This window comes from Pseudophryne corroboree, chromosome 4 (genome assembly GCF_028390025.1).
Source record: "Pseudophryne corroboree isolate aPseCor3 chromosome 4, aPseCor3.hap2, whole genome shotgun sequence".
NCBI lineage: Eukaryota > Metazoa > Chordata > Amphibia > Anura > Myobatrachidae > Pseudophryne > Pseudophryne corroboree.
Window position 1 is genome coordinate 458,989,468 of NC_086447.1, and position 14,631 is coordinate 459,004,098.

The 14,631-nt window shown below is 45.3% G+C and overlaps 1 protein-coding gene across 3 annotated transcripts in view; it reads left to right on the forward strand.

Moving 5' to 3' along the window:
• The window catches only part of FUT9 (fucosyltransferase 9), a 293,576-nt gene that overhangs the window by 189,633 nt on the left and 89,312 nt on the right, over window positions 1-14,631 (forward strand). The window contains exon 2 of one of the 3 annotated variants that reach the window (XM_063917007.1): window positions 12,917-13,029. The exons of the other annotated variants lie outside the window; for them this stretch is intronic. The gene's annotated coding sequence lies outside the window, so the exon portion shown is untranslated. The remainder of the gene's footprint in view (window positions 1-12,916; window positions 13,030-14,631) is intronic. 3 annotated transcript variants of the gene reach the window in all.

The following is a 14,631-nucleotide window of genomic DNA, read 5'->3' on the forward strand; positions in this document are numbered from 1 at the left end:
GGCTGCCTTATTTTTACACTGCAATTTAGATTTCAGTTTGAACACCCCCCACCTAAATCTAACTCTCTCTGCACATTTTATATCTGACCCACCTGTAGCGCAACATGGTTTTGCCCATTGGAGGAAGATTTGGCCCCTAGATGTGCTTTATTTCCCATTCTTTTTTTGCTCTGAGCCAAAGGATTTGTCTCAAGAAGTTGAAACTACTGAACATGATTTGAAACCCATTTTACTTTGATAAACTAGCCACACAATATTATGCTATTGGTTTCCTATTCTTTTCCATGTTATGAGCTTAAAGAAACATCTAAAATAGAAATATTTGGGCAAATGCATCACATCGGTCTCTGGTGTAGGGACTTCCCATTTCTTGCACGGTCATGGGTGCAGGAACTGGTTATCATCACTTATCACACATTCAGTTACTGGGTGTATTAACAGTCTTATTATACATATTTCTTCTATTTTATGTAATTGTCAATCATAGAGAATTCGATTTGGAGATATCTATAAAGATCTAATGAGTTCATCTGAGGCTCCATATAGAGATCTTATAAAATAGGACAGCTCTTGTGTCTGGGACTTCTTTTTGTTCCATTGGTATTGAGGTTTGGTGGTCATCAGTCTCTAGACTAAACTGCAGTCCTTTCTTTTGGAGCGCAGATTACATAATGTGTTCACTGTTTACTTAACTCAGCACTGGGCCCCTATAAAGTAACTAGACAAGACCTGTTGTATAGTACAGTTATCTAGTAGCAATACAAAAAAAATAGTACTTAAATTTATATGGTATTGCTTGTTTAAAAAAAGCCAGGTGTTGCTACTAGTTTGTAAATAAGCGTTATGCATTATAAACCCAGAGGCATACTTCCATCAGGGTCAGTGTTCTAATGTCCTAATGTCTGGGTAGTTCAGTTGGAAGGTTATTTTTTGTCAGTTAAGAAGTTGGATCATGCTGTGTGAGCACATACTGTCTTGATGTAAATAAGAAACCTTATTAAAGTAGCTCCAGTTGTCAATCCAGAAGATTAAAGGGCCGATTTATCACCATCCGCTCCTGAGGATGTGGATGTGAGGTGATAAAATTGCCCAAACTCACACTGCGATTATTGATATCGCATGGATGTATCAATAATCGCATGCAGGGACAGAGCTTGTGAGAAAGCTCTGTCCCTGCGATGCTACACTGCAGCCTTATTGGAAAAATACCCCAAGTAATGGCTGCTCATGCGCGACCGACACCGCTGATACTGCCGGCGGTTGCCCATCCCCGTTGATGCTACGCCCACCCCCGTTGCTACGTCCAACGAGACCCTGTCTCCTCCTCCCAAGGCCCCATTCCTCCTTCTGAGGCCCTACCCCCTTTTTGATTGCGGGTACGCCAGTTCCTACTGTTTAATCTAAAGAAGTTGGGAGGTATGCTTTAATATATTCAGGTGATACTAAAAATAAGATTTTACTCACCGGTAAATCTATTTCTCGTAGTCCATAGTGGATGCTGGGAACTCCGTAAGGACCATGGGGAATAGCGGCTCCGCAGGAGACTGGGCACAACTAAAAGAAAGCTTTTAGACTACCTGGTGTGCACTGGCTCCTCCCACTATGACCCTCCTCCAAGCCTCAGTTAGGATACTGTGCCCGGAAGAGCTGACACAATAAGGAAGGATTTTCAATCCCGGGTAAGACTCATACCAGCCACACCAATCACACCGTATAACTTGTGATACTATACCCAGTTAACAGTATGAAATATAACTAAGCCTCTCAACAGATGGCTCAACAATAACCCTTAGTTAGGCAATAACTACATACAAGTATTGCAGACAATCCGCACTTGGGATGGGCGCCCAGCATCCACTACGGACTACGAGAAATAGATTTACCGGTGAGAAAAATCTTATTTTCTCTGACGTCCTAGTGGATGCTGGGAACTCCGTAAGGACCATGGGGATTATACCAAAGCTCCCAAACGGGCGGGAGAGTGCGGATGACTCTGCAGCACCGAATGAGAGAACTCAAGGTCCTCCTCAGCCAGGGTATCAAATTTGTAGAATTTTGCAAACGTGTTTGCCCCTGACCAAATTGCAGCTCGGCAAAGTTGTAAAGCCGAGACCCCTCGGGCAGCCGCCCAAGATGAGCCCACTTTCCTCGTGGAATGGGCTTTTACTGATTTAGGATGCGGCAATCCAGCCGCAGAATGCTCCAGCTGAATTGTGCTACAAATTCAGCGAGCAATAGTCTGCTTAGAAGCAGGAGCACCTATTTTGTTGGGTGCCTACAGGATAAAAAGCAAGTCAATTTTCCTGACTCCAGCCGTCCTGGAAATATAAATTTTTAAGGCCCTGACTACGTCCAGTAACTTGGAATCTTCCAAGTCCCTAGTAGCCGCAGGCACTACAATAGGTTGGTTCAAGTGAAAAGCTGATACCACCTTAGGGAGAAACTGGGGACGAGTCCTCAATTCTGCCCTATCCATATGGAAAATCAGATAAGGGCTTTTACATGACAAAGCCGCCAATTCTGACACACGCCTGGCCGAAGCCAAGGCCAATAACATGACCACTTTCCACGTGAGATATTTCAAATCCACAGTTTTAAGTGGCTCAAACCAATGTGATTTTAGGAAACTCAACACCACGTTGAGATCCCAAGGTGCCACAGGAGGCACAAAAGGGGGCTGAATATGCAGCACTCCCTTTACAAATGTCTGAACTCCAGGCAGTGAAGCCAGTTCTTTCTGGAAGAAAATCGACAGAGCCGAAATCTGGACCTTAATGGAACCCAAGTTTAGGCCCATAGTCACTCCTGACTGTAGGAAGTGCAGAAAACGACCCAGCTGAAATTCCTCTGTTGGGGCCTTCCTGGCCTCACACCACGCAACATATTTTCGCCAAATACGGTGATAATGGTTTGCGGTTACTTCTTTCCTGGCTTTTATCAGCGTAGGAATGACTTCCTCCGGAATGCCCTTTTCCTTTAGGATCCGGAATTCAACCGCCATGCCGTCAAACGCAGCCGCGGTAAGTCTTGGAACAGACAGGGCCCCTGCTGTAGCAGATCCTGTCTGAGCGGTAGAGGCCATGGGTCCCCTGATATCATTTCTTGAAGTTCTTGGTACCAAGCTCTTCTTGGCCCATCCGGAACCACGAGTATCGTTCTTACTCCTCGTCTTCTTATTATTCTCAGTACCTTTGGTATGAGAGGCAGAGGAGGGAATACATAAACCGACTGGTACACCCACGGTGTCACTAGAGCGTCCACAGCTATCGCCTGAGGGTCCCTTGACCTGGCGCAATATCTAGTTTTTTGTTTAGGCGGGACGCCATCATGTCCACCTGTGGCCTTTCCCAACAGTTTACCAACAGTTGGAAGACTTCTGGATGAAGTCCCCACTCTCCCGGGTGTAGGTCGTGTCTGCTGAGGAAGTCTGCTTCCCAGTTGACCACTCCCGGAATGAACACTGCTGACAGTGCTAAGACGTGATTTTCCGCCCATCGGAGAATCCTTGTGGCTTCTGCCATCGCCATCCTGCTTCTTGTGCCGCCCTGTCGGTTTACATGGGCGACTGCCGTGATGTTGTCCGATAGGATCAGTACCGGCTGGTTTTGAAGCAGAGGCCTTGCCAGACTTAGGGCATTGTAAATGGCCCTCAGTTCCAGAATATTTATGTGTAGGGACGACTCCTGACTTGACCAAAGTCCTTGGAAATTTCTTCCCTGTGTGACTGCCCCCCAGCCTCGAAGGCTGGCATCCGTGGTTACCAGGAACCAGTCCTGTATGCCGAATCTGCGGCCCTCTTGAAGATGAGCACTCTGCAGCCACCACAGTAGAGAAACCCTGGTCCTTGGAGACAGGGTTATCAGCCGATGCATCTGAAGATGCGATCCCGACCACTTGTCCAAGAGGTCCCACTGAAAGGTTCTTGCATGGAACCTGCCGAATGGAATTCTGCTTCGTAAGAAGCTATCATTTTTCCCAGGACTCGTGTGCAGTGATGCACCGATACCTGTTTTGGTTTCAGGAGGTCTCTGACTAGAGATGACAGCTCCTTGGCTTTCTCCTGCGGGAGAAGTACTTTTTTTCTGTTCTGTGTCCAGAACCATCCCCAGGAACAGTAGGCGTGTGGTAGGAACCAGCTGTGACTTTGGAATGTATAGAATCCATCCGTGCTGTTGTAGCACTTCCCGAGATAGTGCTACTCCGACCAACAACTGCTCTTTGGACCTCGCCTTTATAAGGAGATCGTCCAAGTACGGGATAATTAAAACTCCCTTTTTTCGAAGGAGTATCATCATTTCTGCCATTACCTTGGTAAAGACCCTCGGTGCCGTGGACAGTCCAAACGGCAGTGTTTGGAATTGGTAATGGCAATCCTGTACCACAAATCTGAGGTACTCCTGGTGAGGATGGTAAATGGGGACATGTAGGTAAGCATCCTTGATGTCCAGGGATACCATGTAATCCCCCTCCTCCAGGCTTGCAATAACCGCCCTGAGCGATTCCATCTTGAACTTGAAATTTTTTATGTATGTGTTCAAGGATTTCAAATTTAACATGGGTCTCACCGAACCGTCCGGTTTCGGTACCACAAACAGTGTGGAATAGTAACCCCGTCCTTGTTGAAGTAGGGGCACCTTGACTATCACCTGCTGGGAATACAGCTTGTGAATTGCCTCTAGCACAGCCTCCCTGCCTGAGGGAGTTGTCGGCAAGGCAGATTTGAGGAAACGGCGGGGGGGAGACGCCTCGAATTCCAGCTTGTACCCCTGAGATACTACTTGAAGGATCCAGGGATCCACCTGTGAGCGAGCCCACTAATCGCTGAAATTTTTGAGGCGGCCCCCCACCGTAACTGGCTACGCCTGTGGAGCCCCCGCGTCATGCGGTGGACTCAGAGGAAGCGGGAAAAGAATTTTGATTCTGGAAAACTGGCTGACTGGTGCAGCTTTTTGCCTCTTCCCTCGTCTCTGTGCAGAAAGGAAGCGCCTTTGACCCGCTTGCTTTTCTGAAGCCGAAAGGACTGTACCTGATAATACAGTGCTTTCTTAGGCTGTGAGGAAACCTGACGTAAAAAAATTTCTTCCCAGCTGTTGCTGTGGATACGAGGTCCCAGAGACCATCCCCAAACAATTCCTCACCCTTATAAGGCTCTATGTGCCTTTTAAAGTCAGCATCACCTGTCCAGTGTCGGGTCTCTAATACCCTCCTGACAGAATGGACATTGCATTAATTCTGGATGCCAGCTGGCAAAATATCCCTCTGTGCATCCCTCATATATAAGACGACGTCTTTAATATGCTCTTATGTTCGCAAAATAGTATCCCTGTTTGACAGGGTCACAGACCACGCTGCAGCAGCACTATCTACAGGTCTCAGTCTAGTACCTGAGTGTGTAAATACAGACTTCAGGATAGCCTCCTGCTTTTTATCAGCAGGTACCTTCAAAGTGGCCGTATCCTAAGACGGCAGTGCCACCTTTTTTGACAAACGTGTGAGCGCCTTATCCACCCTAGGGGATATCTCCCAGCGTAACTTATCCTCTGGCGGGAAAGGGTACGCCATCAGTAACTTTTTAGAAATTACCAGTTTCTTATCGGGGGAACCCACGCTTTTTCACACTTCATTCACTCATTTGATGGGGGAACAAAACACTGCCTGCTTTTTCTCCCCACACATAAAACCCTTTTTTAGTGGTACTTGGGTTAATGTCAGAAATGTGTAACACGTTTTTTATTGCCGGGATCATGTAACGGATGTTCCTAGTGGATTGTGTATATGTCTCAACCTCGTCGACACTGGAGTCAGACTCCGTGTCGACATCTGTGTCTGCCATCTGAGGGAGCGGGCGTTTTTGAGCCCCTGATGGCCTTTGAGACGCCTGGGCAGGCGCGGCTGAGAAGCCGGCTGTCCCACAGCTGTTACGTCATCCAGCCTTTTATGTAAGGAGTTGACACTGTCGGTTTATACCTTCCACCTATCCATCCACTCTGGTGTCGGCCCCACAGGGGGCGACATCACATTTATCGGCATCTGCTCTGCCACCACATAAACCTCCTCATCAAACGTGTCGACACAGCCGTACCGACACACCGCACACACACAGGGAATGCTCTGACTGAGGACAGGACCCCACACAGCCCTTTGGGGAGACAGAGAGAGAGTATGCCAGCACACACCAGAGCGCTATATAATTTAGGGATTAACACTAGATTGAGTGAATTTTTCCCAATAGCTGCTTGTATATACAATATTGCGCCTAAATTTAGTGCCCCCCCTCTCTTTTTAACCCTTTGAGCCTGCAAACTACAGGGGAGAGCCTGGGGAGCTGTCTTCTAGCTGCACTGTGAAGAGAAAATGGCGCCAGTGTGCTGAGGGAGATAGCTCCACCCCTTTTTTGCAGACTTTTCTCCCGCTTTTTTATGGATTCTGGCAGGGGTATTTATCACATATATAGCCTCTGGGGCTATATATTGTGATATATTTGCCAGCCAAGGTGTTTTTATTGCTGCTCAGGGCGCCCCCCCCCCCAGCGCCCTGCACCCTCAGTGACCGGAGTGTGAAGTGTGTATGAGGAGCAATGGCGCACAGCTGCAGTGCTGTGCGCTACCTTGGTGAAGACTGATGTCTTCTGCCGCCGATTTTCCGGACCTCTTCTTGCTTCTGGCTCTGTAAGGGGGACGGCGGCGCGGCTCCGGGAACGAACACCAAGGCCAGTTCCATGCGGTCGATCCCTCTGGAGCTAATGGTGTCCAGTAGCCTAAGAAGCCCAAGCTAGCTGCAAGCAGGTAGGTTCGCTTCTTCTCCCCTTAGTCCCTCGATGCAGTGAGCCTGTTGCCAGCAGGTCTCACTGTAAAATAAAAAACCTAAAATAAACTTTCTTTCTAGGAGCTCAGGAGAGCCCCTAGTGTGCATCCAGCTCGGCCGGGCACAGAAATCTAACTGAGGCTTGGAGGAGGGTCATAGTGGGAGGAGCCAGTGCACACCAGGTAGTCTAAAAGCTTTCTTTTAGTTGTGCCCAGTCTCCTGCGGAGCCGCTATTCCCCATGGTCCTTACGGAGTTCCCAGCATCCACTAGGATGTCAGAGAAATAATGTGATAAGGTTGTGAAAACACAGTTTTTCACATTATTTTAGTTAAAAAAAGTTGATAAATATGCCCCCAAAATACCCACGTTACCTCACAGCCATTATTTTTCAAAATAATATTTTGAGCAAAGTATTAACAAAGCACTATGCAGTAAGTGTTGAAAAAACACATTTTTTCATATATATATATATATATATATATATATATATATATATATATATAAAATTTGTTTAACTTGTAGCTTGGTTCAAACTGCGTGGATCACAGGGTTTATACAGTAGATGCAAGTGAACAAAGCGCACTAGGGTAAAGCACACCAAATATTACAATTTACAGCCAATTTATACAGAGTATAGCGCAGCACACAGCAGCGTACAAAGTGCCCCCTAAGCACAGCCACTTGTGAGACTCTAGACACAGCACAGCCAATACAACAGAGTTTAACGCAGCACACAGCAGCATGCAGCGTGCCACCTGTATACAGGTATTGTACAGCACAGCCACTTAGACTCTGGACACAGTACACCCACTACAGCAGAGTATAACACAGCAAACGGCAGCATGCATAATTCTGAAATGGCTCCAACTCCCGGCAGTGGTGTCTTATATACAGTAGACTCCAAGTACCACAAAAATCAGATGCCAGGAGGATGACGTTAATCCATGACATGGGATCCGAGTCTGGCAGGAACACTCAAGCCATGACTTGGGTGGACTCGGATCACCAATGTTCAGAGCTGTCTGCATTCCATCTCTACTTAGAGCTCCATCATATTGTACCTCACATTCACATTTCTGAATGATAACATTGAAATTGATAAGAATTAAAACAAAATAGACATATGTTGGAAAGTGCATGTTTAAATGTCACTTGCATTATTTTACATTGAACACATATTAGCTTCCTACTGTACACATTCTTAAACAAAATCTACATTCCTTTAATCTCCCCTATAAAGAAAACTATTTACTGTAGACCGTGTTCTTCAAGGCATTAGTGATCGGAAGGGTTAAATAATCTGAAAAGTCTGTCATGAAATTGCATGGCTGTTGAGCACATTTTAAGAGAAGCTTAAGAGCCCTGTCCAAATCCTGAGATTTCCTCTGTAGCATTAGAAGATTTATCCAATTAGGATGAGGCAATGCTGTAAGCAGATGGTTTTAGCATTCAACTGGTAGCACTATGGGAGAAATACACAATAATCATTTAAATTTGGTAGAAGTGCAATTGTGCTACCACTGCATATGTCAGGCTTTGGCTGCAGGGAGCATTCTTCCGGAGCATGAAAAAAAAATCAATAATGCTTACAGAACAGACTAGAAGGGTTATACAGCTTGTAAGAAATTTGCACAAATGTACTGTTTTTGATAAAGTATTTTAACCTTTTCAAGATCACATGACCAGGCCAAGTTTCACATTTACAGTACATAGGGGGAAATTTACTAAGCTCCCGATTTTGACCGAGATGCCGTTTTTTCATCAAAGTGTCATCTCGGTAATTTACTAAACACTAATCACGGCAGAGATGAGGGCATTCGTAATTTTTTGCAAGTCCAAGTAAAAAATTACGAATGAATACACCATCGGTCAAAACGCGGCTGTTTAAGTATGAATCTCGGTCATTTACTAAGAAGTGCAAAGCAAAAAACAAACAAACACTGCCGTGAAAAATTACAACTCGTAAAAAAGTGCTAAAAAAAAACAGACCTTTTTTTTTTATTCGTGATTGGATAGGCATGTACGGATCCATGAGATCCGTGCATGTATATCAGTGGGAAGGGGTGGGAAAGTGCTTATTTTTTCAAAAAAAATTGCGTGGGGTCCCCCCTCCTAAGCATAACCAGCCTCGGGCTCTTTGAGCCGATCCTGGTTGCAGAAATATGGGGAAAAAAATGACAGGGGTTCCCCCATATTTAAGCAACCAGCATCGGGCTCTGCGCCTGGTCCTGGTCCCAAAAATACGGGGGACAAAAAGAGTAGGGGTCCCCCGTATTTTTAAAACCAGCACCGGGCTCCACTAGCTGGACAGATAATGCCACAGCCGGGGGTCACTTTTATATAGTGCCCTGCGGCCGTGGCATCAAAAATCCAACTAGTCACTCCTGGCCGGGGTACCCTGGGGGAGTGGGGACCCCTTCAATCAAGGGGTCCCCCCCCCCCAGCCACCCAAGGGCCAGGGGTGAAGCCCGAGGCTGTCCCCCCCATCCAATGGGCTGCGGATGGGGAGGCTGATAGCCTTTGTTGTAAAAGAAAAGATATTGTTTTTAGTAGCAGTACTACAAGGCCCAGCAAGCCTCCCCCGCATGCTGGTACTTGGAGAACCACAAGTACCAGCATGCGACGGAAAAACGGGCCCGCTGGTACCTGTAGTACTACTACTAAAAAAATTTACCCAAAAAAAGACAAGACACACACACCGTGAAAGTATAATTTTATTACATACATACACACATACATACATACTTACCTTAAGTTCCCACGCAGGTCGGTCCTCTTCTCCAGTAGAATCCAAGGGGTACCTGTTGAAGAAATTATACTCACGAGATCCAGGGGTCCAGGCTCCTCGGGAAATCCAGGGGTAATCCACGTACTTGAAAAAAAAAAAAAACCGGTGTCCCGACCACGAACTGAAAGGGGACCCATGTTTGCACATGGGTCACCTTTCCACGAATGCCAGAAACCCACTTTGACTTCTGTCTAAGTGGGTTTCTTCAGCCAATCAGGGAGCGCCACGTTGTAGCACTCTCCTGATCAGCTGTGTGCTCCTGTCCTCACTGACAGGCAGCACACGGCAGTGTTACAATGTAGCGCCTATGCGCTACATTGTAACCAATGATGGGAACTTTCTGCCCTGCGGTTGACCTAAAGTGACGTCACCGCTGAGCAAGAAAGTTCCCAGCATTGGTTACAATGTAGCGCATAGGCGCTACATTGTAACACTGCCGTGTGCTGCCTGTCAGTGAGGACAGGAGCACACAGCTGATCAGGAGAGTGCTACAACGTGGCGCTCCCTGATTGGCTGAAGAAACCCACTTAGACAGAAGTCAAAGTGGGTTTCTGGCATTCGTGGAAAGGTGACCCATGTGCAAACATGGGTCCCCTTTCAGTTCGTGGTCGGGACACCGTTTTTTTTTTTTTTTCAAGTACGTGGATTACCCCTGGATTTCCCGAGGAGCCTGGACCCCTGGATCTCGTGAGTATAATTTCTTCAACAGGTACCCCTTGGATTCTACTGGAGAAGAGGACCGACCTGCGTGGGAACTTAAGGTAAGTATGTATGTATGTGTGTATGTATGTAATAAAATTATACTTTCACGGTGTGTGTGTCTTGCCTTTTTTGGGGTATTTTTTTAGTAGTAGTACTACAGGTACCAGCGGGCCCGTTTTTCCGTCGCATGCTGGTACTTGTGGTTCTCCAAGTATCAGCATGCGGGGGAGGCTTGCTGGGCCTTGTAGTACTGCTACTAAAAACAATATCTTTTCTTTTACAACAAAGGCTATCAGCCTCCCCATCCGCAGCCCATTGGATGGGGGGGGACAGCCTCGGGCTTCACCCCTGGCCCTTGGGTGGCTGGGGGGGGGACCCCTTGATTGAAGGGGTCCCCACTCCCCCAGGGTACCCCGGCCAGGAGTGACTAGTTGGATTTTTGATGCCACGGCCGCAGGGCACTATATAAAAGTGACCCCCGGCTGTGGCATTATCTGTCCAGCTAGTGGAGCCCGGTGCTGGTTTTAAAAATACGGGGACCCCTACTCTTTTGTCCCCCGTATTTTTGGGACCAGGACCAGGCGCAGAGCCCGATGCTGGTTGCTTAAATATGGGGGAACCCCTGTCATTTTTTTTCCCATATTTCGGCAACCAGGATCGGCTCAAAGAGCCCGAGGCTGGTTATGCTTAGGAGGGGGGACCCCACGCAATTTTTTTTATAAATTTTACAGTGTTTAATTAAAAAAAAAAAAAATATAGAACCCCAGCACGGATCACACAGATCCGGCCGAGATTAATTGTAAAAAAGTCGGCAGTGCTTTGCTAATCACTGCCGTAAAAAACACAAAAAAAACACGAATGACATCGACATCGGAAGAAAAGAAAAACCCGAATACGACAGCTTAGTAAATCCATCGTAACAAATTCAAAAAGTTGCAGTTTTACACTGTCGATGTCATTCGTGATTGAACTTTGACCTGAAACGGGAAAATACGAATCTTAGTAAATTTACCCCATAGTCTTGATTTGAGAGGGCTTAAATATTTTATTTCATAGCCTGTTTTATTTTAAGTCAGATTTTAATTTTTGGTAGCACATTGTAATAAAGATCACTTTAATTTGATGGCATTAAATAGAGAAAACTTAGTCGAAATTCTATTATTGCATATTACATGAAAAAAGAAAATCAGTTATTTTACCACATTGATATGGCCCTATACTGGTCAAAGTTTGCCATAAATCAACAATTGGTAAAATTCAATAGTAAAAATGTTAATGTTAAGTTTGTCCTGGTTCTTATTGATTATGAAGGGTAGAAGTTTTTCCTTCTACTCGAGCCAATGTGTGCATATATCCACTGCCTCAGCAGTGTCAGTCTTCTGCCTTCCTGTGGGTTGGCTGTATCATTACTAAAAATATAGTAAAACCTTTAAAAACTGAAGTTTCTGAGGTTTACCACAATACATCAATGACTCTTTGCAACCTTTAACTCCCTCTTCCATCCTCCAACCCATCCTTTCCCCTCTTTCCAACTTATCTTTCTTCTCCCCCACCACTGGTGATGAAGTCTGTTTCCTCTTCTCATCATCTCACAGCACCACCTGCCTACTGGACCATATTACCTCTCATCTCCTTAATTTCTTCTCCCCAGAAGCCTGTTTTCACATCTCTTTAACTTTCTGCACTCATACAGCATTGTGCCCTCCCCTTTCAATTTTTGCCCATCCTTAAGAGACCACACTTGACCCTGAACCTCTCAAACGACTGCCCAATCTCTATTTTTCTTTGATTCATCTCATTTCCCTCTTATCACTCCTCTATAAACCAGTTGTTGCCCCCTCCACTCTACAGAAATCACCCTTATTAAAGTCACCAATGGCTTCCACACTGCCAAAACCAATATACACTTCTCCATTCTCATTCTTTTCGACCTATCTGTGGCCTTTGACACTGTCGATCACCCACTTCTCCTTTAAACATTCCACTCCATTGGTTTCTGTGAATTAATCCTCTCCTACCTTACTAACCATTCATTTTTTGTCTCTGCTGCTGACTCCTCTTCCCCCCTTTTTCCTCTACATTTGGCATTCCAAAAGAATTCAGCATTGAGCACTTTTTTCTCCCTGTACGCCTCCTCACTTTGGTGAATTCATCAACTCCTTTGATCTCCACTACCATCCATATGCTGACAACACTCAAATTTACCTTGCCTTCCCTGATCTCTCTCTCCCCAATATGTCAAAATCAGACCTCATCATCTTTCCTTTTTCAGGGGCCCCATCCTCTCTCCACTTCTTTTTCTATTTCTGTTAACATCTCCCTCTAGGTAGTTCCCCAAGTTGACTGCTTGTACATCATATTCAACTCCTCTTTTCCATTCTGCCCCCTCCATTGGAACTCACTACCTCACCAAGTAAGACTTTCTCACAATTTTACCAACTTCAAACATTCACTGAGAAAAAAATATTTTTATCAAAGTCCACCATTTCTCTTCCTAAATTGTCTACCTTTTCTTCTCCTGTCTTTCCCTTTTTCCCAGTTCACCTTCCAACTGTTCTTCTCTCTCATGTCCCTCCCCATCTTTATCCTGATTCCTGTGCTCTTTTTCTCTTGTCTCCTAGTCCCTTTCAGTGATCCTGTATCTGTGTGGTTGCCTGCTGATGGGTTCAGGTTCATCTGACTTCCCCTTCCAATGAATTCCAATGAATTACCTCCACTTGCATGTCAAAAAACAGTGAGTCTCCAACCCTTGTTCTCTTTTGCATGTCTTATCTAGTTTGCCAGTTTCATTGCCCTGTTTTGTTTAACAATATGTGGCTTGTGCGTGCATTGGCTGAGGGCTGCACATGCACATTAGGACTTCCAGGAAGTGAATCTGGTAGTCAGTAAATCAATGGGACAGCTCTACATAAGAAGAGCTATACCTCTTTTTTATGCATACTGGCATTAAACAACACAGATATGTATATAAATATCGGTGCGCTGTATTGCAGTGTATTTTCAATCTATCATAGATCCCAGGCAATATCAGCAGCGCCAAATGTTGACTTTGGTGGTTAAATGACAGATGAAATTAACCATTTGCCTGGCATGCCTGCAAGTGCTTTATTTGACCTGGTCACACAAGATGCGACCAGTCAGATAAACTGTGTTAGCAGTGGCAGGGAAAGGAAACTTCCCTCCGCTGTGCTGTCAGAGGGACCAGAAGGTCCCTCTGCCTTCCAGCCCCCAGTGTTGCCGTGCTGACGATCATTGCTGATCGGTCAGCACGGCAGGATCCCCCACCCCCAGTGGCTGCAGACAATAGCAGCCGCTGGTAAATGTATATCATCACCCCCAAGCCACCTTCAGACCCCCCCTGTGTATTTTTCTTTTTTAACTAAAATCGTTTTGGATAGGGTTAAATTCATGTTCTTCACCTAATTCACAATTTAAAAAAAAACAACAATTTCTGAGTGGTTTTTAGGGGGGAAAAAATCATCAGTTAAGTGCTTAAAGGCAGCAGAGAGATATTTAAGGACATGTGAGAGAGGAAGTGATGTCAAGAAGACATGGTGAAGGGGGTGCTGATGACCTAGGCACATAGCACAACCAGGTAGTTCAAGCTTGTCTAACAGCACACTATCAGTAAATCATGGTTTGTCTAATATGGTTTTATTTAGTCCATAAATTGTATTAATTATTGTATTGCTGAAGAGTTTTTGTCAAACACAATGTCTACCAGTCCCATTTGACTACCTAAGGCACCCTAATGTAACCCAGAAATAATTTGAGTGACCTCTAGTCAATAAAAAAAAGTTTGAAACAAATATGTCATCACCTGAGTACATGCATGCACATGGGACCTAGCAGGTGAGAAAGATATCTGTGCAAAGTTAAAAGCCCACAATGTACTGTAGGCAGCAAACTTCAGTTAACAGCAAGCTGACCATAGTTTTACTACCAGAGCTGTGACTGATATAGATATACTGTACATACAAAGCATACTCCTCACACACTGAGTAACACAGTCCCATCTCTACCACCCACAAAGTTACTCCTACAGTATGGAGGTTTTTGTGTGAACAGGGAAGAAGAAAGTACAAGCGATCAGTACATGTAATAAGTGATTAGAGAAAGATGGGGAGGGAGGGAGAAAGGGAGGGAAGGAGGGAGGGAGGAGAGAATAGATAGTAAAAAATAAAAACAGTGTTGGTTGGACACAATGGATAGTAGTCAATATTCTTCTTATATGCAATACAAAAAGCATTTTAGTAATATTCTCACAAAACAGAGAGCATTCTAGTAGCAGCTATAAAGTACAAATAGATGACCCTATTCAGCATCAGTTGCAGTT